The sequence below is a fragment of the Cricetulus griseus genome, chromosome 3, assembly GCF_003668045.3.
Source record: "Cricetulus griseus strain 17A/GY chromosome 3, alternate assembly CriGri-PICRH-1.0, whole genome shotgun sequence".
In the NCBI taxonomy this organism is placed as follows: Eukaryota; Metazoa; Chordata; class Mammalia; order Rodentia; family Cricetidae; genus Cricetulus; species Cricetulus griseus.
Window position 1 is genome coordinate 135,917,509 of NC_048596.1, and position 26,848 is coordinate 135,944,356.

Consider the following 26,848-nt stretch of genomic DNA (forward strand, 5'->3'; position numbering starts at 1 on the left):
ACATTAAAACAAACTTTATTCCTACATGTTATTTTTTTGTTTTTTTTTTGAGACAGGTTTCTCTGAGGAGCTTTGGAGCCTATCCTGGCATTTGCTCTGGAGACTAAGCTGGCCTTGAACTCACAAAGATCTGCCTGCCTCTGCCTCCCAAGTGCTGGGATTTAAGGTGTGTGCCACCAATACCCAGCCCTACATGTTCTTTTTAAGCCTCTGTGAAAACCACTGAATTTAATCTTAAAATTGCCGGTAGTACCAAACTCAATTTCTCATGAATAGTTTCAGAGAGGGTGCTAATTTTTACCCTAACCTAAAGGAAGACTGGTAGCTGTTTGAACTCTTTTTTATCTTGATTTATTTATTTTGTGAGACAGGTTTTCCTTGGGTAGCCCTGGCTGGCCTACCAAGCTCACAGAGATCTACCTGCCTCTATGAGGAAGGGTTTCTATTGCCCATGGCAGCACTTGTAAAGGAAAATGTTTCACTGAGGTGGTGGCTTACAGTTTCAGATGTTTAGTCACTTATGACCATAGCAGGGAAAACCCCAGCCTGCAGTTACACATGCTACTGGAGAAGCAGCTGAAAGTCCCATATCTTTCAGGCAGCCGGGCATCAGCTGTGGCACTTGGAGTAGCTTGACTAGAGGAGAACTCTAAGCCCACCTCCGCAGTGACACAATTCCTCTAATAAGGTCACACCTACTACAGGCCATATTTCCTCATGGTACCAATCCCTATGAGCTTATGGGGACAAATTACTTTCAAACTACCAAGCTTATGAATATGTCTGAGAAAGTTCACAATAACCTTTGCTTATAACTGTCTAATATTACACAATTGCAAAAGCAGATGCTTGTTGAAGCCCTAAAGTTGTTATCTGTGAATCACAGTGCTAGGAATGTGTTAAGTCCCCTAGAAATTATTGGCCACAGACCCTGTAGAGGGTTCTAAAAAGACCAAGGCTGCTGTCACATTTGTTGGTTTTGTTCCAGGGCTGAATGGCATGGTAATATTGTTAAGGAGGCTGATAGTTTGGGGTGTGTGTCTTGGAGAAATACAGCTTGGCTTTGCCAAAAATGTCCACTCCCTGGGAATTAGGTCCTTTAGCCCCATCAGATTCCATGAAGAGTGCTGTGGATAATTAAGCCCCAATGTTTTACTTTGTTTTAGACATCAAATGTTTTGCAATAGAGTGTAAGTCAAGATGTATTAGCTGTGCCACTATTGTCATGGAAGGTGGAAAGAATCAAAGATTATGTTGGACTGGATTTAATTCCAGTAGTGGAAAATTCAGATCTTCTATGAGAAACATGGAAAATACTTGTGAGCAGAGAAGTCATAGTCTCCAACAAGGAAGAATCTGCTAGTGATTGGTTAAATTCAGTACCAGCTAAAGTGTTCATATGCATAATATAAAATCTATATTAATATAGTTCATATCATAGTTCCCATTTCTCAATTTTTTGTCATTTTTCTCACTTGTACTTTGTAGTAGGAAAGAAAACTCAAGGGTTCCCAGCAGCAATGTTCCAGAGACATATGCATAAAATATCCTTAGGGATTTTATAACTTGCTATACCTGAAGGAGAATTTGTCAGATATCTATGTGATAACCTCCAAAGTTCAGTGAGTCTTGAGGTAGAGAGAGTTGCAAAGTATTTAAGAGCTAGAGGATGAGTGGAAGTGCTGTATATTTCTATTCTCCAAACCAAACAGCTATCATGTTGAGCATTCATCTGTGTCCCTTGGGAAATATTGCTCTAACTAGAATTATTGATTATTTGCTACCCCTCATTAAATGACAGGAAAGATCAACAGACACTCCATGGAGTATCTATATGCTCCTACAACTTATATTCAACTCAACTAACTTTGTGTCACCTTGGGAAAAGTCTGTAGTATATAGGGCAAGAAATTTCAGGGAAGTTGGTTTCATTTGTAGAGTATGGGAGAGACATCATCTTTCCAGGGCAGAGGCTTTCTACTGCAGCTTTTGAGTCAGAGCATACACATAATACATAGCCCACCACCTTTCTTCTGTAACTTAGCCCAATAAACTCATTGGGTCCCCAGAGAAAACTTTGGTGGAATTCTATGTAGGCTCCTTTGGTGGATATTAATTTTAGTGTGGCAGACATTCCTTACATCTATTATAGAGTATTATATTTTAATTATGTCCTTTACTTTTTAAGATTTTAACACAATTTAATTATTTTTCCCTTTGTGGTGATTTGAATGAAAATGTCCCACTTAGGTCCATAGGAAATGCCATTATTAGAAGTATGGCTTTGTTGGAGAAAATGTGTCACTATGGGTAGGATTTGAGGTTTCACATACTCAATGCAGGCCCAGTATCACTCTTTCTTCCTGCTGTTATATATTACCACTGACTCATCTGAGAATCTCTTTGTCCCATGAATACAGTTTTCCTGAGAGGACAGGTTAGCTGGCCAGTAAAAGTCTGAGATTTTTCTGGAACCACTTCTCACTCATGTCTTGGGATTGGATGCTAAAACCACTATGCCTGGTCTTTAATATGTGTATTCTTGAAATGAACCCAAATTGCTCATATTTGCAACTGAGCAAGTTGTTGAGTGAGCCATCTAATTGACTGTGCATATTACAACCTTAATAACAGAAAGTGATGCACTAAATACAATTAAAGGATCACACTGATGATCACTCTATGGAACAATCTATTTTCCCTCCTCCCTAGTTCTGATGTGGTCCTTTAGGTCCCCAGCTTCAAATTTGTTTACAGAATTTTGGACTGAAATATTAGGAGATGGTTAAGTGTCAGTACTCTTCTTCTGTGACCTCCCTACAGATAATGGAACAAGAGGAGCAATGAAGATGCTCCCATATATCCCATCTCAGAATTTCAAATTCCCCAACTTAGTTACTTCTACTTTCCAGTAAGGTCCATTTAAGAATTTGTTACAGTATTAAAATCCTGTACACATTTCCCTCTTGCAGTCCCCTGACCAAGGCCCCTGGACCCATCCCAACACCAAATCTCCCAGAGTGACCTGGAGGCAGACCAAAGCATCCAGCATCTGATGCCATCCCAGTCTTGTACCCACACCCACAGGAAGAGGTGTGAGATAGGCCTTATCCTGCCCATCTTTCTCTAATGGAGTTCTGTGACTTACATCCCTCAGACAAGTCCAGCCACTAAATCCCCAAGAGAGACCTAGAAGCATACCAAGTCACCCAGCATCTGCTGCCATTTGTGTCTTGGACCCATCTACACCACTGGAGGAGAGTGTTGGACCCATACCTACCAGATAACCTAGCTTCTCAGGCAAACTGTATTCCTGGGACAAAGAGTTTCTCAGATGAGCCAATGATAATGTTTCACATGTAAGTCCCTTCTCCCTCTCCCTCCCCCACCCCCATTCCTTCTCCCCCTATTTTTTAGGGATGTTTGTAATGCGTAGCTACACATATTCTACACTCTGGAACCTTAAATGAACTCAGCTTTTTATTAAAGAGAGAAACAGTATATGAAATTCAAATGGAGTAGTGATAGAAGTGATTGTAGAGGAATTCTAGTGTAGAGAATGCGTTGAATTTTCCAAACACACAGTATTCACATACTAGTGTTGAATAAAATATTTTATGAAATCAGTTGTACCTGAGAAATAAAAATGATTGTCACCTCATGCATACATGTCTACATCCACACCTATAAACTTGTACACACAGAGAATTCTTGAGAATATACATATACTTTAAGCTAAAAAAACAAGTATGGGTGAAATGATTTCTCTATAATTATGGCACTCTGAGTAAAGTATGCTAATTTGGTATATTTGGAGCAGTGCTTGAAAGCAGCTTTTCTTATTTAATTTTACTTTATGTGGGGTTATATATCAACCATTTAATCTAGTATGTGGGGAAACTGACACAGGAAGATCACAAAGATTTGAGAGAAATCTGCACTTGGCAGCCTAGATTCACAACCAGAAATGTACTAGGAAAGTTGGAGGCTTTCTTGTCTATAGATAGCGTCTAGTACCAAGCAGCCAGATACATGGTTAGCTCCAAGTTATTGGTGGATGGTTTTGTCTATTGTTAATGGTTCCAGAGCTCATGGTAAATTACATTTTATTTTCTTTTCCTTTAAATTTCCCTGAATCAGAAGCTCTGATGGAGATCTACAAGACCATTGTAGTTTTGTTTCTTTCAGTGCCTAAGTTTGAGACCTCTTTAATGATTTGTTCTTAACCCATTTTCCAGTTAAATGTACAGGATCCTCCAATTAGAGGCAAACAGATAAGAAAAATCTGTGCTTCTGGGGGTTTGCCAGTAAGGCTTATAGCTAACATCCAGTTTTCAGTTGGTACCAATTCTAGCTGAAGCCTGACAGCATGCTGCTCCAGAGAATAAAGGATATTCCTGTGATATGCAGGAAACAGGACCACTGGAAACTGAGCAACGATGGGGACTGGCTGGGATTCTCCACACTCCTGAGTCATGTGCTCCTTTTTCCTATGCAGGAATCATGCCACTGACTCTGAAGCCATGGCTTTTACATTAAGGTCTGCCATCCCTGCCACAGTCCATGAATCCTTTATCATCTACAAGGAAGATGATTCACTTTGAAAAGCTTTTTCTGATAGAGACCAGGTATGTTTTATTCCTTATAATCACTTGAAGTACCTCTGTGAAGAACTGCATGGCAGGGGCAATTCTCAATGCACCCCACCCTGAGGTTCTCTGAGAGTCTTAAATTTTTTAGTCACTATCCAGGTCTTGTTACTTGTCACCCAAGGCCATTTGTGATCAAAGAAGTTATAACAGTAATCTTGTGTTTTGTCATCAAGGCTGTCAGATGTCCACTTTCCAATGGGGATTAAACAGTCAGGTTTAAATTATAACTATGCTTTGGCAAACAATAGTTCTGATAGTTTATCTGCTAATTATTCCCAATGAGTTCAGTAAAGTCATTAGAAAATCTTTAACAGTGAGGTGTTTCTGTGTGGTGTCATACTAGTGTTCTACACTCCCATTGAAAGAAAAGAAATTTACCTGCCAGATATCCTTCTCAATCTTAAACAATTTAATTTTCCAAAAATAACTTTGGTGTGGTATGTCATTTGTGTATATACACTTTATCTGAGTTGTTCCTTTCAATCACAAAATGTTTATCAATTGCATATTTTACATATGACCTGTTGGTTTTGCATCTCCTATTCCATTGTGTGGAGCATTTGAAAGAGAGGGAGAATTTAGTGTATGACCTGATGGTCAATTTTGATACAATAAAACAGCATATCACAAGTAACAATACAAGAATATGCGTGCCTCCCAGAATGATGCATTAATAGTGAAAACTGAGACTATGTTGCTAGAAGTACATATAGATATAAAAATGTGAGGGAGGATAATCTGTAGCTGAGCAAGATCCCCTTTATTATTTTGTATTCCTTTACTCAAAGGCTTCTTTTTTGTAATAATTTTGAACCAGTAAAGCATAAGTCCAGGAGTTCCCATGGTATTAAGTGAGAGTTTCCATTCTCTTTTTCATGGACATTTGTAACAAGGCTCACTGGAGCAACTGCCAACTTGTATATGATTTTATTTAGGAGCTTAGTACTATGGGATAATTCACAGTTGTTGGGATTGGTCATTTTGAAGAAGCTGTAGAAGGTAGAGACCTGAACATTCTCAAGGATTTTTGCCCTATTTTTCAATAGTTAGTATATTAAGCCTGCTAAGAAAGGTAAGGGTGCCAAAAACATGATTTTGTTAACTTGGAGAGAGTTTTCCTAAAACATGTTTTATTATACTATGGCATTTGATAGATGAGTCTGCATAATTTTAAAGGAGAAAAAGCAGTTACACAAAATAATTCCAGTACTAGTTTTTTTTTTTGAAAACAGGAATGGTATGTTTAACTTTATATCATCACATATTTGTTTGCTTCAAAGTAAATTAGCTTGTCTAATTAATAGTTTTCCTGTTAGATTTGTATAGTCTGTTTCAAGTTGTTTAGATTTGTATTTCTCTATGATAAAAATATTGAAAAAATATGTTTCTTTCAGTGTGCTGTATCATCTTTGGAGAAATGCCTATTTATTTAGATATTTAGATGTGTTATTCAGGTAAGACATTCATCTGGTAACTTAACATTCATGTGATTTGAAAACATTTTACTCCATTGAATGTATAACATCTCTTTCTACATGGTATATATTCTCAATTTCTTTCTGTTGCTGTTGATGATGGTTGTTGTTATTTTAGAAGTAGGATTTTATTAGTACTTATAAATGAGATAATGAATGGAAAGTTTGGTAATCCCAGGAGAATTGTGTATAAACCACACAGAGTATGCTCTGTCATGGGGTATCTCTACGGAGGACATGTATGTTATGGCTTGAATGCCCTCAGCTTGCCACCCACTGGCATACTGCTTGAACAGATATCTCCTTAATTTTGTCATATCATATTATAGTGTTAAGCATGTTTTCTGCCTGTTCGGCACTAATGTAGCTGAGAGGACAAGGGAATGAGGCAAGGACAGATATATGGAAATAAAGTTTGGATTAAGTGGGCTCTGCTTGCTCTGATGGAGAATATCAACTTTGCAAGCTACCTCAAAGCATTTATTTTATGCATCTGGATCATGGAAGCAGTTTATTGTAAACATATATACAAGGAGCTAATCTATGGGATAAGATCAACAAGGAGGCAGGTTTAGCTAACCTAGGGAAGAGGTTTCTGTAGCATCTCAGGCTGCAATTATCCTGGGAGGAAGAAGCCATGTTTGAGAGTTTCTACATACACTGTCAACTAAGAAATTTTTGAGGTTCCACTGACACTCACCTTGGGAAGGCTTTCAAAATCATATAGACCTCAGGTTTTGTGTTCCTTGGTATGTTACTCCCCATGCAAAACAAAGAAAATTCACTCAGGAACTCACTATCAACAGTTTAAAATATTCCTGTTTGTTTTTGAACTGTGAGGTGTTAAACAGTGTGTTTCTGAGTGTGTATAATTGTTTGCGTTGTGCTGGCTTGTACAACAGTGTGATCATGGGCCTGGAGTTAAGAAGTCTGTGTCAGCTGTCTCCCTATATTGCTCTTTGGAATACTTTTGTGGAATTAAATTTCTGATTGAACATGAATTAAATATTTTGAGTATACTTGCAGTGCATTAACCAACAAAGAAAATCTGAAATTTCTCCAAATGCTACAATACAGTCAGCCGTGCACTTTACTTAATCCTCCCTACAGCCACTTTTTGTTTTATTACATTATATTAATATGACTATTGAGACATCCTTGTGAGCCATTTGACAGGTTTTAGGATCAAAATCATGCTTTAGAATTATGTGGAAATATTATTGCATATGTATATTTACACAAATTTATTTTAGTTCTTAAAAGATTTCAATTATTAATCAGTAAATTCATCCTTAATGGTCAGGAAGAGAAACTGAAGGGCAACCACATGCTGACTATGGCCAAGAGCCTGGCTATGATCCACAGGAAGATTGTGAGTAGTTTCCATGTGCATTTGAAAGCAAAGCAACATAGTAAATTTACTATGGATTATAAAGGTGTAATTCAGGGGTCAATATGTCTTGATTGATATCATCTTTAGAACCAACATATAAAAATGATGACACTAGTGGAAATTTATCAAAAGACACAGATGCTGTGATCTTACTTGTAGATTTGTCTATCTCTATTTGCACAAATAATCACTGTGTATTTAGTCAGAGTTCTCTAGAGTAACTGGATTAATATAACATGTATCATAAGGAGATCTAACTTTACTATCCTATCCAAGTCATGTTTTGCACATTTGGATAGGACATGTTTTTCTCACATATGCTATGACACCCACCTTCCATAAATCTATATCTGTGGCCCACTCCAATAAATCATGGAGACATCATCAAAATTATGCCCCCAAACTTCAAGTACACATTTATCTATTTTAAACCCACTGGGTCCAATTATTGCTCCTCATATGCATGTGACGGTTAGGTCTTTCACTAGGACACTGGCATTATTCAAACATTGTTCCCCCAACTGTAATATTCTCTCTGTTACATCTATTGAATTGAAATATCCCTCATCATATAATAGGACCTCCGTATATCCTTCCCTTCCTTGATAGAATTTATGTACACCTGATAGTAAAGGACGTATGCAGTCTTTTCTGGGAGTTTGCCGTACAATAGCCATATCTATTTCCTACCTCCCTTCCATATTTCATTGCTCTTACATCATCCCTGTTTCTGTTCCTACATTCTTTGGCTCTCTTTAATGAGTGGTATAGGTATTCCAGCAATGGCACAATTAAAGGACTTGCAGAGACTTAGTTATACAGGTAAAGCAGAATTAAGCTAACTGACATAGTGAATTCTTATTTCTGGGAGATATTTCTCGGAGAAATCTTCATTTCTCCAGGGGCTGATGTCTAAACAGGAAAATAAGGGAAATGGGAGGACCCAGGGACCTTTTGAAATATGCAAACCAAAGCTCAACTTGTAGAATCCTAAGTTGGGACCATTACATCACTAACTAATTAGAGAAACTACCTTGTAACTTTTCCTTCTACAAGTTTCATCTTCTGTCAATACCGGGAAATAATCTCAGGTTTTCTGCAACTGACCAAACTCATTTTACAATTCTTGAGCACTCCTATGCAGGATATTCAAAATTCTCTACTCATGTTAATATACCTGAATGACAAATATGGGGAAATATTTGTATATGGCAATGCCTGTCCTGCATTGTTGAGGGCTGATTTGAATGTACCTTGGAATGGATCACATAAAAGCAATATAGTTTTTCTTAATTGGGTAACAAAAGGCAGATACACACTTGATAAAACTAGTAATTGTCAACATGGACAGTCACTCCACTTTGTAATCACTTCTTATCTCACAGTCCCAGGCACATGAGCTGGAAATAGCTGAGTGTAACTCCCTAGGCTAGACTGGAAAAAAGGAAATATGGTTCTCTGTTTCTTCAGCCTGGAGTAGTCTTTTGAAGTTTCTGATGCATTGAAAATGCTAAGTTTACTTTGTTTTCAATGTGTGGTGGGTTCTGAAAATCAAGAGGGGGTGGTTTGTTTGACTTAGGAGGGAAGGCGCTGTTCCTTTCTTTGTAGGAAAGATTTGTTGGGGAGTTTCAGCTCTGAGGTGATTTAAATATTTGTCATGAAATCATAGGGTAACTGGAAGTTAGTACTTTGCTTCCAGACTGATCTGAGGACATGAGGCCTGATCATGCTGCCCCAAATCTTTTATGACCACTGTTTCTATAGCATAGTTGGGAGCCTATGCCTTTATTTTCTTGTGGGCTCAATATAGGAAGTGAATTATGAACTTTGGGGAGAGAATGGTATAGCAAGAGCATGGGTTTGTCTGGATTTTCTGGAAGATTACAGATATACCCTTGCAGATGCTCTCACTATATATGTGCCACTTCTCCACCGCAGGTTCCCTTTCCCCTATTTAGTGTATTAATACATCTGCTTGCCTTGACAAAGACAGTAGGTTCTACAATTCCTCACAATGATTTTGGAGAAGGGAAGATATTGTAAGACAAATAACTATATGACTTAATATGTGGCTCAGTGGCAGAATGCTTTACTGAATACATTAAGCCCTTGGTCCTCTCTGCTGCAAAAGAAAATTCAGTCCATAAATTTACTTTGTGGAAAGAAGACTTACCAGTTTATCTGGCCTTGTGACCCTAACTGTAAGATGGCCAAATCATGGAAGCTCATGTGGATTTGCACCGGGTCAGAGACAGGTGCCAAACTACCTCCTGACCATTTATAACAGAGAGTGGGAAATTTATCAGCCTGTGTGGTAGGAGGTTGGAATTTTAGGACCTGACTGTGTCTTAATGCTAATTCTTTCTTTATAACAATTCCAACAAATCCACCTGTTTTAAAATATAAATAGGATGGAATATTATTTTTCTCTATGCTGCTTGTGTATTTTCCAGCCCATCATACACTGAGCATTTACAAATTCGTTTCTGTTTTTCAGTTGATGTGTCATAAACAAACTGGGCATTTCAACATCTATAGAATTCACATAAATGAAGTAAATTATTGAGTCATTGCTCCTTTGCTTGTTTATAGATTATGAATGTGAGAATAAAGTGTCAAGGTGACACATACTCAAGGTCTCACAGGTGTTTTGTTTGTTGGCTTTTGCTTTTGTTTTTTTAATTGATGGATATCACAAAGACAGGGTTGAAGGGGAATTAGTTAAGGCTACTAAAATTGGATAAAGGAAGATTTTTCAAAGCATCTCCTACAATCAGGTATAGGTATAGCAGTGCAGTCCTGCACTGTCAGGAGAACCAGAAGAGGTTAAGAATCTCTGAAGTTTGAATGCACGTTTCTTAGCACACCAGCAGATATGCCATCCTAGAGACATCATCCAGTAGCTGATGGAAGCAGAAGCAGACACCCACAGCTAAACACTGACATGGACTCTAGAATCTAGTTACAGAGTAATGAGCAAAGGGGTCAAGACCAGGATGGAAAAACCCACAGAAACAGTTGACCCGAGCAAGGGCTTGCTCATGGACCCTAGACTGATAGCTGGGAAACCAACATAGGACTGTTCCAGACCTGAACGAGGATGTCAGTTTGGAGGTCTGGACAACCTATGGGGCTTCTGGTAGTAGATCAGTATTTATCCCTAGTACACAAATTAACTTTGGGAGCCCACTCTACATAGAGGGATACTCTCTTAGCCTAGAGACATGGGGGAGGGTCTAGGCCCTGATCCAAATGATATGACAGATTTTGAAGATTCCCCTATGGAAGGCCTTGCCCTCCCTGGGGAGCAGAAAGGGTTTGGGATACAGGGTGGGGGGGAAGAGGAGGAGAGGAGGGAGAGGGAACTGAGATTGACGTGTAAAAGAAGCTTGTTTCTAATTTAAAATTGGCCTAATTACAATTATAAAAATAAAGATATAAAAAACAAAAGCTAAATCTGAAAAAAATATCATCCTAATCTCTTAGTTCCCATGATTAAGAGAGATATGTAGTAGCTATTTCTACTTTGCTCCTGTTCCTCACACTACTTTTCCATTTTAGACACTATTGCTAAGCTTTCTTCTTTTCTGGTCTATATAGCTAGGGCTCCTCTAATGGTAAGAAATAGCTGTTATCCTAATGATAAAATACTTGCAAATGTCTACAGGTCATGTCATAGATCCCTCTAACTGGATTATCCTTGGGGCTGGCATCCCCCCATCACCATTTGGATCCATCTTACATATATATATATATGTTGGAGTTCCACTACAAAGTGACTGTTTTCTGTACAGGTGTTACTCTATCCAACCTTGAATACTTGCTCTCTTGGTTATTTACTAAAATATATTAAGGACTATAGATATTAATAGGCAATTCATTTTCAATATGGACAGTTGTGAACAAAAATCAGTTGCCTGAAAGGCAGCCAGCCATGTGTGTGAAGCTTTGATGACTAAGTTTGAAAGGATCAGTGAGCTGAAAGTAACTAATTTATGTTGCATTTTTTTATAGTCAGTGCCAGAATACATGTGGATCTTGAAAAGCTATCAACTACTTCCCAGAAACACTTCCAAGCTTGTCATCATAAGTCAAGATAGAGATTCTTTCTTTATTTTATATGCCAACCACAATTTCTCCTCCCTCTTCTCATCCTATTCTTTCCCCTACCTCTCTTCTACCCCAACCCCATCCTCCCCTCCTCTTTCTCCACTCAGGAAGGGCAAGGCCTCCCATGGGAGTCAATAAAGCATGGCATATCAAATTGAGGCAGAAACAAGCCTCTCATCAAGGCTGGGCAAGGCATCCCATGGTTTTAAAGAGCCAGCTCATACATTAGGGCATGTCTTGGTCCACTAGGTGCTCCATAAAAGAGCAAGCTACACAACTGTCACCCAAATGCAGAGATCCTAGTTAAGTCCCTTGGCAATTTCCTAGCTATGAGTGCAGAGTCTGTGAGATCCCATAACTCAGGTCAGCTATCTCTTTGGGTTTCCCTGTCATGATCTTGAAACCCCCTTGAACATAACTCCCTCCTCTCTCTCTTTAAATGAACTCCTGGAGGAACATGGCAGAGTTCTTGGACCTCTGCATCTTCTTCCATCAGTTACTGGATGAAAGTTCTGTGATGACAATTAGGGTGGTCACTAATCTGATTACACAGGAAGGTCAGTTTAGCCACCCTCTAAGCTATTTCTACAAATTAGCCTTGTGGGTTCCTGGGAGTTTCCCTGGCAACAAGTTTCTTGCTAACCCCGTAATGGCCCCCTCTACTGAAAATTCTCTTTCATTACTCTCCCCCTCCATCCTGCCACCAACTGGACCACACTGATCCCTCATATACCCATCCCCTCCCTTCTAGCCCTTGCCCCCAATTTACCAAGGACATCTTATCTTTTCCTCTTCTAGGGCAGAGCCTTATGCCACTCTTAGTATTCTCCTGGCAGCCTAGCTTCTCTAAGGCTTAGGATTGTAGCTGAACAGAGACCAGACAAGAATGTTATTATCACTAAATGCAAACCTGTTAGGGAGAAACAACAAACCCTGCCTGTCAGCCATTGCTGATCATTTTAATTGTTTCCTTGGAATTTCTGCAAATGGCTTCCTTCCACAGGACAATCCTATATGCCAAACAACTGACATCCTGACCAGTACCAAGTTCAGCTTGCTGCCTATTTTCCTTCCCACATAGAAGTGCAGACTAGCAGGACCCTTATCTGATTATCCATCCTTTCTCTCCCACCAGTTATCTGTGTGTACCCTAAATTAAGATTTCCTCCAGGAAGTGTAGCATATATATGTCAGGGAATTCTTGTAGAGGAAGTCTTCATTTATGCAGCTATTGAAAGCTATCATTCCCACTAGGAAAAGACTTTCTGATCCATCTCTGCATTGGAGTTCCCCAGTTCCACTAAGTAGCCCATCACCTATGCTTTACCAAGAACATCTTTGCTTATCAGAGAAAATTTGTAAATTGCTTTGCCATTTGAAGGAGTTTTAGGCAGTATTTTCATTTTTCACTAAAAACGGAATTGTATCAGTACTTGAAGTATTTGGGTTGTAATGACAATACCAAGGTTGCATTTGCAAGGTAAATTGATGCTATCATTGAGATAAGGAATGAGATACACAACTAGAGGACATGTTGAATAAAGGAGTTTAGCTTGCAAGTTTTTAAAACTCCAGTTATGTTTAAGCTGGATACTGGCATTAACATGGCTACTATATAGGGTAATGAGAAACACCACTAATGTAAGACCACCAGGGCAGGGATATGTCTTTCTGATAAATCATAATATGGAAGCTTTTCTTTCAGGTTTATCAGTGGCACACCTCATTGATAAGTGTATGTTCGACATCATCCCTGTGAGTCACACATCCAGGAAAAAGTTTCATTGATAAATACTTGAGGCATCATGGCTTTTGCACTCTATAGAAACAGATTTGTCACTGGGAAGGCTGATATCACTGAGTGAGACTGCCTGTCTAAGATGGGAGATGTGTGAGATAGGGATACTAGGCGGCCATTTTAGGATTGTCTCCCGAGAGAGTGGGTGAATCCTACAAAAGAACACAAATGAAGGTGTTTACTGTTTACTTACTTATTTTATAAGTAGGGGGAGAAAAATGGAAGAGGACCCAGATCAGACCAATAGTTAAAATGCATAGCTTTGTACCCTAATATTGAAAGGGTTGTGTGTCTGTGAGGAAGGAAGTGACTTAAAAAACAAACAAATGATATGTCCCAAGTTGACACACAGAAAGCAGAAGTCAGTGAACTACCATGTAGATATTCTTCATAATTATTGTCAGGTTCCAGAGACAAATATAATGAAATCAAACAACATAAAAATTGTAGAAATATAGAAAACATTTAGCCCCATAAAGAAAAAAAAATCTCTCACATACTGGCTCCTTTGGCAGTGGAAAAAGAGACACATCTGAAATTCACGGAAAAAGACAAATTTAGTAAAACAACAAAACAAGTACCTTCAGGCAGAAGCTGCACAACATGAGGTAGAGCAGGGGAAACAGTATTTAATGCACTGGTTTGTATCAGTGATTAGGGACAATTGTGCATCCTCACAGAACGTCTCCATGGATGTCACGGACTGGAGAACAATAGCGATGCACCAAGCATGATTCAGGAAACCAGATGTCAGGGAATCAATGTCTGATTACTAGGTTACTAGAGCTGAAATATAGTCTTCAGCAGAGATTTAGAAAAGGATGAAATTCAATTTGCATCTCACAACTATTTTTGGAACATAATGGTTTTGCTGAGACGAGTAATTCTTGTAGAGGAAAAGTTTATACAGGTAATTAGATCAATTTTAAATTAGAAACAAGCTTCTTTTACATGTCAATCCAGTTCCCTCTCCCTCCCCTGACTCCCTACCATCCATCCCAACCCCTATCTATTCCCCAAGGAGGGTAAGACCTTCCATGGGGGATCTTCAAGTCTGTCATATCATCTGGAGCAGGGCCTAAACCGTCTCCTATATGTCTAGTTTGAGAGAGTGTCCCTCTATGTGGAGTGGGCTCTCAAAGTCCATTTGTGTACTAGGGATAAATAGTAATATACTACCAGCGTCCCCATAGATTTCCCAGATTTCCAAACTGACATCCTCCTTCAGGGGTTCTGGAACAGTCCTATGCTGGTTTGCCAGCTATCAGTCAGGTGTTCATGAGCAACACCTTGTTCAGGTTGGCTGTTTCTGTGGGTTTCTGCAGCCTGGTCTTGACCCCTTTGCTCATCACTCCTCACTCTCTGCAAATGGAATCCAGATTTCAGTTCAGTGTTTAGCAGTGGTTGTCTGAGTCTCCTTTCATCATCTGCTGGATGAAGGATCTAGGATAGCCATTAAGCTAATCATCAATCTCATTATCTGAGAAGGGTATTTAAGGTATCCTCTCAACTATTGCTTAGATTGTTAGTAGGGGGCAAACTTTAGATCTCTGGACATTTCCCTAGTACCAGAATTCTCTTTAAACCTATAATGGTTCCCTCTATTATGGAATCTCTTTTATTGCCCAATTCTGTTCTAATAGTATTGTGGGAGACTATAAATACTGAAAAGAATCTCAGCAGAAGACATCCAAGGTAAAGCATTATCAGGAAAAAGAAGTCTATCCCTGGTGTAGACAGTTATCCAGGGCTATTTGCTTACTATGCTGTGTATATTTAAACATGATGTGCATATTAATATCCACATTTTCTATTACATTTTTTTACACAACCATGAGACCAAGGGTTAAATGTTTAGACAAAGATAACCTGTATAGAACCTTTAACATCATGAGGTTTTAAGTCATCCCTAGTTTTGGAGGAATGTCTAATTGAAGGAGAAAGTGCTAGTTGCAGGAATCATCCCGATGGACAGATCCAAAGCAAAGCATGTTTCAAAGAAAACTCTCTGCACTATCATAACATTGATTTCTCACATCTGGAAATCCTAAAGTGTATGAAAAATCTGGAGGTAGAATGAAAGTGAAGAAACCTAAGGTGCAAATGTAGTTAGGGGATCAGGAAAGCAATACTAGACAGATTCATCAATTAATATGTGGTGGGCAAATGAAGGAGAGCTCCACTAAAGCACACTAGGTTATGACAGAGGAATAGCTCAGTGTAATTACTAAAAATTTCTTCCCCATCTAACCATCTTAGTGACTCTTATATGTACTATTGTATCTGAAATTGATATATGAAATAAAAACTTAATGTTAATATTTTGAATCTACAGGTGCTCTAGGACACTTGGTTTATATTTGATATTAGTGCCACATTTTTCCTTTTCTGACTCTTGCTCATAACAGATAATGATGGACTTTTGAAATGCTGTCCCAAGCTAATCATCCCTGCAGCCTGCTATTTTAGAAAGGTGGCTCAGAAATTTACCTCATTGTTTTGTCAAACCAATGTATAAGTTTTTTTCTTTGAATACAGAATAACACTAATATTTGACAATTCTCATATTGGGGTCCTCATTTAAGACATGAGCTGACCATGTATACCTGAGGAATAAGGAACTGAACATTAGTTTATAAACAGTGCAAAAAAGGGGGGTTGTAGAATCCTTGGGGGGTTTCTTGCTGCCTAAGGCACACATGATACTGACCACTGTGTGAAAGCATGGAATTACCTTTGCATGCAAATGTTAGAAAAGTATAAAAGCAGATATTGTTGGGGCCCCAATTTTGTGACATTTTAGTGGGAGTTCTAGTAGTGGGTTACATCTATGTAAGTTGTTGGCCAAATAAGCCTATAATTCCTAAATGAATAAAGGCTATTTTCACATTTTTGTTTGTATATCAGGATTGAATAAAAAGTTCTTATTGCTGAGTAGATTGACTGCTTTTTGTGTGAGATATGGATAAGGCCAATCTTAGACTGGCCTGAAATATCCCTTGTCCACTAACTAGCTACTATAGTCCAAGTAGGTACCATTTAATGTGCTGGGTACAATTATGCCCCAAACCCCAAACTCATATATGGATCTGGCATGATTCACAATAGTACTGCTGATGAATGGGTGTCTCTCCTCAATTGTAATAATGCCATGAGGGCTTTTGGATAGAATCAATGTATTTTTATGAATAAAATAGGGAATTGTGAAGTATTCCCTGTTCCTAAATTTGGATAAATCTTTTTTATCATTTTCTATGTGTATATTGCAACATGTTAACTGAACTATAAAGGAATGATTGTGGCTCACATGCCCATTACCTCCTTGTTAAATTTTGGTCTGCTTTTCTTGGTTTTGATTCAGTATTTTCTGAAGAGGTTTTCTTTTGTGTTATTTTATGAAATTATTTAATTTGTGTAAGTGCTTTGAGTTCATGAATGTCTTTGAATGCCTGCTTGTCTTGTGCTTTTAATGGCCAGAAAATGTTAGAGAATCACTGCTTTGGAGTTACACATATTTGTGAATTACTGAGTAGATGCAGTAATCAAACTATTATACTCTGGAAGAGCAGGCAGTATTCTGAAATGGTGAGCCATCTGTCCCACCCATTGCTTGGATTCTCAAGTTATAGTTGCCTGCCTCTTTATGTAACATTTGTATAGTTCATTTTGATACCCTTCAATTTCTTTTATTCATTGATTTTTCAAAGTTTTGGAGAGGGACTTTATCATTTTAATAAAAAAATCTCTGTCCACCATTGTTTTAATCCTCCAAATCACTGAATTTGTCTTAATTGAGACATTGCCATGTGAGCTTTGATGAGAAATTTTTTTCATTGATCTTTTGCAGAACCAAAAAATTTGAGTGTTTTTGTTGAAATCATGAAAGAGGTTAGGGATTCTCAAAGTTTTTTTGTATTTTGAGGTGGTCATGTAGATTTGTCATTCCTTGTATTCATGTAGTTCTTTACATGAATCTCTTATATATGTTAAACTAATTATACATATTTAGATCACATTTGCTTCATCAAAGTATAAAATATTTTTGTGTATTAGTGTTTTAATATATATATACATATATATATATGTATATATATATTAAAATATTACACTTTGATTGCGTTCTTTCCTATTCTTTAAATTAACTCAGATTCTAGAACCCACAGGGTATGTCATTCACTGTCTCTGAATCTGTTACAATATTTCTCTCTGCTATTCAACTCAGATCTATGGGGATTCAGGGAGATGTTTTATGCATATTCCCATTTAGGACCTAGTACTGCAAAGTCTTTTATTTTCTACAGATAGCTCACCTGGGCGTCTCTGTTTTATTTCCCTTCTAGTGCAAGGAGAAGCATCTCTGTTGAGGCTTGGGAAATGTATAAATCTATGGGTATAATAGTATGTCTTTCAGTACTCACTTATTTCTCTGTTTCTCTAGCAGAATAAGAGAAAATAATTTTTTCATAGGAATGTGACATATATTTTTGAAAATGGACAGTACATGTATAACTTCTATGTAACTTATAAAAATGGTTACAAGCCATATTAATTATTAGGAATATATATATATATATATATATATATATATATATATATAATATGAATTTTGACATTCCTGGAATGGAAAATCCTCAAATAAACAAGCAAACAAACAAGGCAGGATACTGTAATCTCACCTCTAGCAGGTAGAATTGTGCAACCATTTAACAATTGTCAGTTAAATATTGAACTTTTAAGGCCCAGCAATTATACTGGGCCTTAAATATATGCTAGGATACATTCAATGAGAAATGCAAAAACAATATCTGACTACACCAGACCTTCACAGGGCAGACTATGCAGTGCCCAGGGGAAGAACACACTCTACATTCTGCGCAAGTCTGACACCCTGAGTTCAATTCCTGGAACCCACAGCAGAGTAAAACTGATTGTTAGGAATTGGCTTTTAACCTCCACACATGTAGGTTCTTAAGCCTTATACACCTCCACTCTGTTTCTGTCTCTGTCTCTGTCTCTGTCTCTGTGTGTGTGTGTGTGTGTGTGTGTGTGTGTCTCTGTGTGTGTCCCTGTCTCTGCCTCTCTCTGTCTCTCTCACACAAACAAACATACACACAAACAGTGATGATGTTTCATTTCAACAAATTCTCACAGCAATGTTATTCAAAGTAGAAAGTAAGGAAGTAAAACCACTGTCCATGCACTTTTAGTTTTGGTGGGAAAGTACATATTCAGTTCATCCATTATAAAGAATGGAACACTGTTTAATGGATACACTTTGATCACAAGGTAAGAAAAAGAAAGTGACACAACAAACAGCCTAATATACTATTCTGGGAAAATCTAGCAGAGTTTACTAAAACAAGCACAATGTCTATTTTTCAGCAAGGGAAATAGCCAGCCATTGTAGTTGGAAGTTGTCAAACACAGAACATGGTTTGAGAACATAGATAATCTCACCATGGTACAGCTAAAGCAAAAAAAAAAAAACTTTCATGTATCCTTATTAGAATCTGCTGCTGTGTGGGGCTGTAGATGAATGGATCAGGCACAGTGCATCCTAGATAATTGATTATGGGTATGCAGGTCCTTTCCTCCTATCGGTCTTGTAAACACTTGCAAGTATTAGGAAAGATATTAGAAATCCCAACCTGGTCATTTTTTCTTTACCTTCAAAGAACTCATATTTTTTATTTGAATTAGGAGCAAGATTGTTTTACATGTCAATCCCAGTTCCCACTCCCTCCCCTCATCCCCTATCACACCCCTCACTAATATCCTATATATCACATATCCTTTCGGGACCCCAAGGAGGGTGAGGCCTTCCATAGGGGGTCATCAGAGTCCATCATATTCTTTGGGATAGGGCCTAGGCTCACCCACATATGTCTTGGCTCAGGGAGTATCCCTGTATGTGGATTAGGCTCTCAAAGTCCACACCTATGCTAGGGAGAAGTACTGAACTACTACAGGAGATCTCATAGATTTCCAAGGTCTCCTTATTTAAACATACATTCCTGGGGTCTTGTTCATTCCCATGCTGGTATCCCAGCTGTCAGTCTAGGGACCAAGAGCATCCCATTTTTCAGGTCAGCTGTTTCTATGGGTTTCACCAGCCTGGTCTGGACCCCTTTGCCCATCACTGGTTCTTCTCTGCAACTGGATTCCAATTCAGTTCAGTGGTTAGTTTGGGTGTCTGCTTTTACTTCCACCAGCTTCTGGATCAAGGCTATAGGAGGGCATATAAGACAGGCATCAATCATTATCAGGGGAGGACATTTATTAGCCTCTCCTCTGTTGCTTAGATTGTTAGTTGGTGTCATCTTTGTAGATAACCAGACCTTTCTCTAGTGCCTGAACTCTCTATAAACTTAAAATGCCTCCCTCTATTATGGTATCTCCTTTCTTGTTTTCTTCTATTCATCCCCTGCTTCAACCTTTCTGCTCCCTTGTGTCTTCCTCACCCCTCTCTTCACTTACCATTCCCATAGCTCCCTCCCCACACCTCCCTTGCTCCCAATTTGCTCAGGAAAATTTTGTCTCTTTCCCCTTCTCCAGGAGACCATGTATGTCTCTCTTAGGGTCCTCCTTGTTTACTAGCTTCTCTGGCAGTGTGGATTTTAGGCTGCTGCTCCTTTTTGTGATTGGGTTACCTCACTCAGAATGGTTTCTTCTAGTTCCATCCATTTTCCTGCAAATTTCAAGATTCCATTTTTTTCTGCTGAGTAGTACTCCATTGTGTAAATGTGCCACATTTTCTCTACCAATTCTTCAGCTGAGGGACATCTATCTTGTTCCAGGTTCTGGCTATTACAAATAGTGCTGCTATGAACATTGTTGAATGGATGTCCTTGTTGTATGAATGTACTTCTTTTGGGTATATGCCTGAGTGGAAGGTCTTGGATAGATATTCTGCCTACACTAATAGACCACGGATGCCAGCCCAGACTCCTATACACAGCAAAACTTTCAATCAATATAGATCGAAGTAAACAAGATATTCCATGACAAAACCAGATTCAAACAATACATATCCACCAATCCAGCCCCACAGAAAGTTCTGGAAGGAAAAGTGCAACCCAAGGAAGTTAACTACAACCAGAAAAATATAGGCAATAGATAATCCCACTTTACCAACAACCAAAAGAAAAAAAAGGATGAAAACTCACACATAATTTCACCACCACCACAGAATCAAAAACAAACAAGAATGAACAATCAATGGTCATTAATATCCCTCAATATTAATGTTCTTAACTTGCCCATAGAAAGACACAGGTTAGCAGAATGGATAAGAAGACTGTAACATCTTATTTCTGGTTCTTGGCCCCATTACCAGTGTGAGGTATGTCTTCATCACATTGAATTGGACATAAATCTAATAAAGTAACTGATTACTACAATAATATTTATGGTATTACAGCAAGATTGTATATTGAAGACTTCTCACTAGTGTATGTTGCAGGATTTGTAGCTGTAGATATGGGTGAGTTATTATCATTCAGCCCTATTAAATATATTAGCAGTGAAGGTACAAATTCAGCACTGGATCAATTTTGCCTGTTTGTTGTAAGTAAGTAGTATCTTCAGCAATAAGCCATATCACCATGATGTAGAGATTTAGCCATTGTTTTGGAAATGGTCAGTGAGGCTCGATTAGGGGACTATAGGGCCCTTATGGCCAATGACCCCACATCTCATTGCTGGCACCAGTGTTTTCACCCCGTGTTATTAGCTGTGTGATTGTGGTGGAAATCTCCCTCCAAATATGGAATAATGTTATTTAAATTCCTTTCACAAACATACACACACACATGCACACAAATATATACAGAAATATTTTCATATATATATATATATATACATATATATATGTGTGTGTATACACATACATACATGCGTTATATATGTATAAGCTTCTTTGCTTTGTTTGTGAAGTATATACTTGAGTACTAAATATTGCATTTGTATTATTTCCGTAATTTATTCTCCTACTCTTGTTTTTTTTCCATGAGTTCTTCTTCATTATTCATCAAAAGGTTACTAATTCCTATAAATTACCATTGTTTAATACATACACAAATGTACACATGGCTACTTCCTGATATGTGTATTATGTTATTGTTGTATGTATATGAGTATATTTGTATGTACATGTACACTTTTTACTGAATAGCCTATCATGGGTCTTGTCCCTAGAGAGGAATAATTATCTGTCTCTTAGCATCCATCAGTTGCCTATAGTTTTTCAGCAAAATGTCAGATTTGATAGATTTTTATCTGTGTTGAAATACAAATTTGTGGTGTCTTTATGCTAATCCTTTTTAGATATGTATGTTTTGATATTTTATGCATGTAGCTTCATTATCCTGTATAAAAGCTAGTTTCCTCACAGAAAGAAGCCTGTTCCACAGAATCTTACTGTAATCTGCTTGTCCAATTTCTTCAATGTTATCATAGTCTTCAGATAATTGTAAATTTTGTGGAACCATCAGGTGGGTCATACACATCATTCTCAGTTTTTCTTTGATGTTTGCTCAGGTGTGGTAATCGGTAATGGTTTCTGTGTGGTGCAAAAAGAATGTTTTCTTGGAGGTAATGTCTAAATGAGTCTATGGATATAAGGAAATATATTTAGAATAAACAAAAATTATGTTGTTTCTGGAAAATTGGCAGCTAAAGGTTTGCCTTAAGGATCCCTGATGTCACCAACCATGAGTAGTAGGTTAGGTTTGTTGTATCATGCATAAAATATTTCCCAGGCCATGATAGAAGTCTGAAAAATTCATATTAGACTTTGGGCCAAGCACCAACACCCTTCAAGGGTTAAGATTTGGCAAGTTATAACATTAGAAAAAGGTGGTAAGATCATGATATTTTGTAAATATTGTTAGCTGCAGTTTTTACATTATCATAGCATGGTGGTAGTGAGTAAAGAATTTACAGTCTGGATTAAATAGGGGCCCATCAATCTAATATCTTAATATTGAATAAATTCTTAAATGAACCTCACTCTAATGTACAACAGAGGTGTGGATTGTGACTGAAGTCTGAGATGGAATACATAGGAGAGTCCTCTTTGTTTATTTTGTTACATTTTTATGTTTGGCAATCACAGATGAATGCCACAGACACTTGCCCATATTCTATTTTAGTCCACTGTTCAGAGAACCAAAGTTGAAACCAGATGAGAACAGAATCACAGCTAAGGAGGAAGCAGAAAAGATAGTTACCTAAAATGAACATCAATATTGTTCCCGAGTCATATTTATTATTTGCCTTTAAATTTGTAATATGCACATCCAGGTATATGACTCAGTCAGAAACATGCTCATGTGGACATATGAACCTGGGTTTTATTTCCAGAATTCACATATTAAAACGAAGGCATACAGGTATTAGCATGAAATCCCAAGGTATGAGGAAGGGTGGTGACGTACAATTCCTTGAGCTTTGCAAGCTAGGCAAGTCTGTTTGGCAATTTCTGTTCAATGGAGAAACACTATCTGAAATCAGCTAGTTGTTATGTACATCTGTATTGAAGCAGTACTTGATTGATAGTAGGCATAGTAGCATTCATTAATTGCCATCATCGGTTATTGTATGCATAATTCTCATACTGTGTTCAGCCTGTTAAAATTACAGTATGGTTAGATGCAGAATCCCATATCCCAACTCCTTTCAGAGTGGCTGTTGGGATTTAATGAGTACATGAATGAGTAGAGTCAGATTATGTCAGGGATTCTTGCCTTGAGAAGCTACAGATATTAAAGTAGATGGTCCCATATCCATGTACACACAGGTGCCTTAATGGAACTCAGTTATTACTGAAGAGAAAGAATATGAAGTTAAAATGGAATAGTTATAGTGGTATATGGGGAAGTATTCTAATGTGGAGAATAGGGTGGATTTTTTCAAAGACACTATTTCATATATTAATATTGAAAAATAATTAAGAATATCAGTTGTACCCAAGATATAGCAATTGTTGCCACTTGCCTATAGACAAATGTGAAATATTATATAAAACCATATATACAGAATTGTTGAGAATATAGGTATATTTAAGGTATTCTTTTCTAAAAGACAAACCTCTTTATTTATCATTTGACATTGTGAAATACTCTGCCAAATGGTTATATTTTAAGCAGGAGTTAAAATTTATATTCCTTATCCAAACAAAGAAGCTTTTTGTAGGGCACTCTGAAAAGACATAAATACATTATGTAGTTTTATAATCCAAATATCGAATCATTGCACTTGGGGAAACCGACACAGACAGATCATAAAGAGGCAGCCACAAGCTGTGCATGGTGGGCCAGACTCACAATCAGAATGACGTAGACAGAAAGGGACATTTCTTGCAGATAGCAAGGATCTAACTGTAAACAGCCAGATATGTGTTCAGCCCACAGGCACCATTGTCTGGCCTTGTCTTTTGTTAATTGGAACCAGAGCTCATGGGCATTTACATTTTTTCCTATTTTCCACTTTCACTTTTCCTGCTGTTGCTGCTGTGCATAGGGAGGGGGGAGAAATCTCCAAGGTTACCACATTATTTGCTTTCCATCCCTGGATTTGAGATCTTTATCCTGATTGGTTGGTACACCTCCTTCTATTTGAATGCACACAGTCTTCCAATCAGAGGCAACCAGAGGTAATAAAAGTCTTTGTAGCTGAGGCTTTTATCAGTCAGGCTCCTGGCTAGATTCCAGGTACCAGCTGGAACCTGATCTAGCCAAAGCCTGACTATAAGCGGCTAAAGAAAAGGAAGACTGTTCCGGAATGCTGCTGCAGGTGACTGAGCCAGTGAAACGTCACAGGCAGGGATTTGCTGAAATTCTCTGCAGTCCTTCTCGGAGTCACAGGCTCCTGCTTCCTCTGTAGAAATTATGTTTCTGCTTCTGATGTCCCTGCCGCTGCTTTAATATCTGGTATCCCTGTCTCAGGCTTGTAGGGTTGCATCATCTGCAAGGAATATGCTACAGTTTGATATTGCTTTCTGACAGAGACCAGGGATGTGCTGTTCCTTATACTTCATGGTGGGGGACCCATAGAAATCCATGAAGGATTTCTATGGCAAGGGTGGTACTCAAATGGCCACTGAGACTGTCTAAGAGCTTTGACATTGAACGGTTGCAGAAACTATCTTACCTGGCACCCAAGGAATTCTGTGGGCAAAGAAATATAACACTGAGAATGTTACTTCTTACCATCCTGCTGCCTTTTAGAGTCTCAGAGATTCAAATTAACAGTCTGGGTTCTCAGTAAGGCTCAATTTTTCATTGCGCTTTTGCAAATAATTGTTCTCATAGCTTGTTCTTTCTTCCCAGTCTGTCTTTTCCATTCTGTGAGGTCTGGCAAAGCATGAGAGTACTGGAAAAATCAATTGTTTCTCTGTGGTGTCAGACAACTGTTTTGTACAATCACCAAAAGAAATTTACCCACTAGAATTCCTTGTCAGTTTTTGAAAATAAATCCACACTGCTGACCATTATATTTCTACCTATAACTTCTGTATGGTATGTCCTGTTTGTTTATGAATTTATACTGCTTTGTTTGCATTGATCCTTTTAATCACAAAACACTTTTTTGTTTTCAAACTCTATTTTTATTTTATATACCGCCCAGTTCCCCCTCCCTCCCTCCCCTTCTCCCTACCCCACCCCACCTCCTACCATCTCACCCCCAAACCACCCATTCCTAAGAGGGGTAATACCTCCCTTGGGGAGTCAACAAAATCCAACATATATAGTGTCTATGTCCAATAACAGATAGAAGCAGATGTAAAGACCCACAGCCAAGCGCCAGGCTGAGCTCTTTGAGTTCAGTTGAAGAGAGGGAAGACCCTAGTGAATAGGAGCTCATGGAATCTGGAAAGTAGCTGAGGAACCTGGATGGGACCTAACTAGGTCCTCTGAATGTGGGTGACAGTTATGTGGCTTGATATGTTAAGAGGCCCCTGGCAGTGGGACAACTACAACTCTTAACTGCTTGCCCATCTCTCCAGTCCCAATGTTTTTGTATTTTTTCTCAAGCAAGGCATTTTTCCATGAATGGATTGAGTCACAAATTCAACAGTTGTGTGCAATATTAGAAGGAATTCTTGTTTCATATGGAGGCAAATGCACAAACATAGGTGCTGTGATGATTTCTCAGAGAAGACATCATAATATACATCAGAAACACATAGGATGTCATATTAAGTTTGGAGTTTCTTCGATGAGAGTAGCCAGATTCCTCAAATTTAACTCCTTGAGATACTTTCTAGGATTAACATTTCTCATTCACATATACACACACAAAGAGCCCCGAATCTAATTCACACATACACTCACAGAGCTTCCAGTGCACTTCTAATTCACACACACACAAGTGTTTGGGGATGTGTTGTGGCGGTGTCTCACACACAGGATCACACACACACACACACACACACACACACCCTACATTACACTTCCAATTATATGGCCATGCAATTCTTCCCACGAAACCACACAATGACTGCTAGATGACATACTATGCTAAACAAACCCTCTCACACACACTACATGAATTCCTAGGTCTGGATTCCTAATTGACATTAATCCCACATTATTTGCTACTTATTGCACCATACAGGACTCTGTCTCATCACTGTATTGGCAGTGTGGAATGTGATGTCCAGAAGTATTTGATACTTCTGAGAGTGGGTGAGGCAGTTAGGGTGTCAGAAGATCCTGAATCCTAAACAGTGCATGTCAGTAGCTACAGGGTGATATCTACTTTTCACAGCCTTTACCTAGCTTTGTAGGAGTAGTCATGGAGTGTAGGAATACACAGGAGGTCTAATATGTAGCTACTGACATGAACTGTTGGGTTTCAGGATCTTCTGAAACCCTAACTGCCTCACCCACACTCAGAAGTGTCAAATACTCCTGGACATCACATTCCACACTGCCAAATTACTACAATATGTCTTATCAGACCTTGATGGATACCAGTTCACCCGTAAGCTAACATTGGGGCTCAACTGAACATCCCCTTCTTCCACTACTCCCCCCTGACAAGCAGTGTTATTCCTCAAACACATTGGACAGACCACCACCACTGCAAGCACACATCCACTTCTAGATACCAAGTTTTGTTTGATCTCTTACCACACATTCCATGCTGGAAAATTCTCCCATATCAGGCCTTGCAAACTTGGGATGAATTAACATTGCTGGAACAATTTTTCTGAGACACACCTACACTGCCAGACATCAGGGTCTACTGGAGCCCTTCCAGTGATAGACAATGTGCTATGTCCTCAGCCTGTACTACTAGTTAACCGGCCATGCCACACTTTGACCACATTCCTACAACAGAGTGGCACATTAAGTGTTGAAGGTAATTCCAGGTTACCCCTATGTAAAAACTAAAGTACCCATGAATACAAACA

At 38.4% G+C, this 26,848-nt stretch overlaps 1 long non-coding RNA gene across 1 annotated transcript in view; it reads left to right on the forward strand.

Moving 5' to 3' along the window:
• Positions 1–26,848, forward strand: part of LOC103163195 — a 202,762-nt gene that overhangs the window by 44,246 nt on the left and 131,668 nt on the right. Inside the window, exons 7-8 of the long non-coding RNA XR_004769177.1 lie at positions 4,499–4,628; positions 6,047–6,106. This is a non-coding gene — a long non-coding RNA (uncharacterized LOC103163195). The remainder of the gene's footprint in view (positions 1–4,498; positions 4,629–6,046; positions 6,107–26,848) is intronic.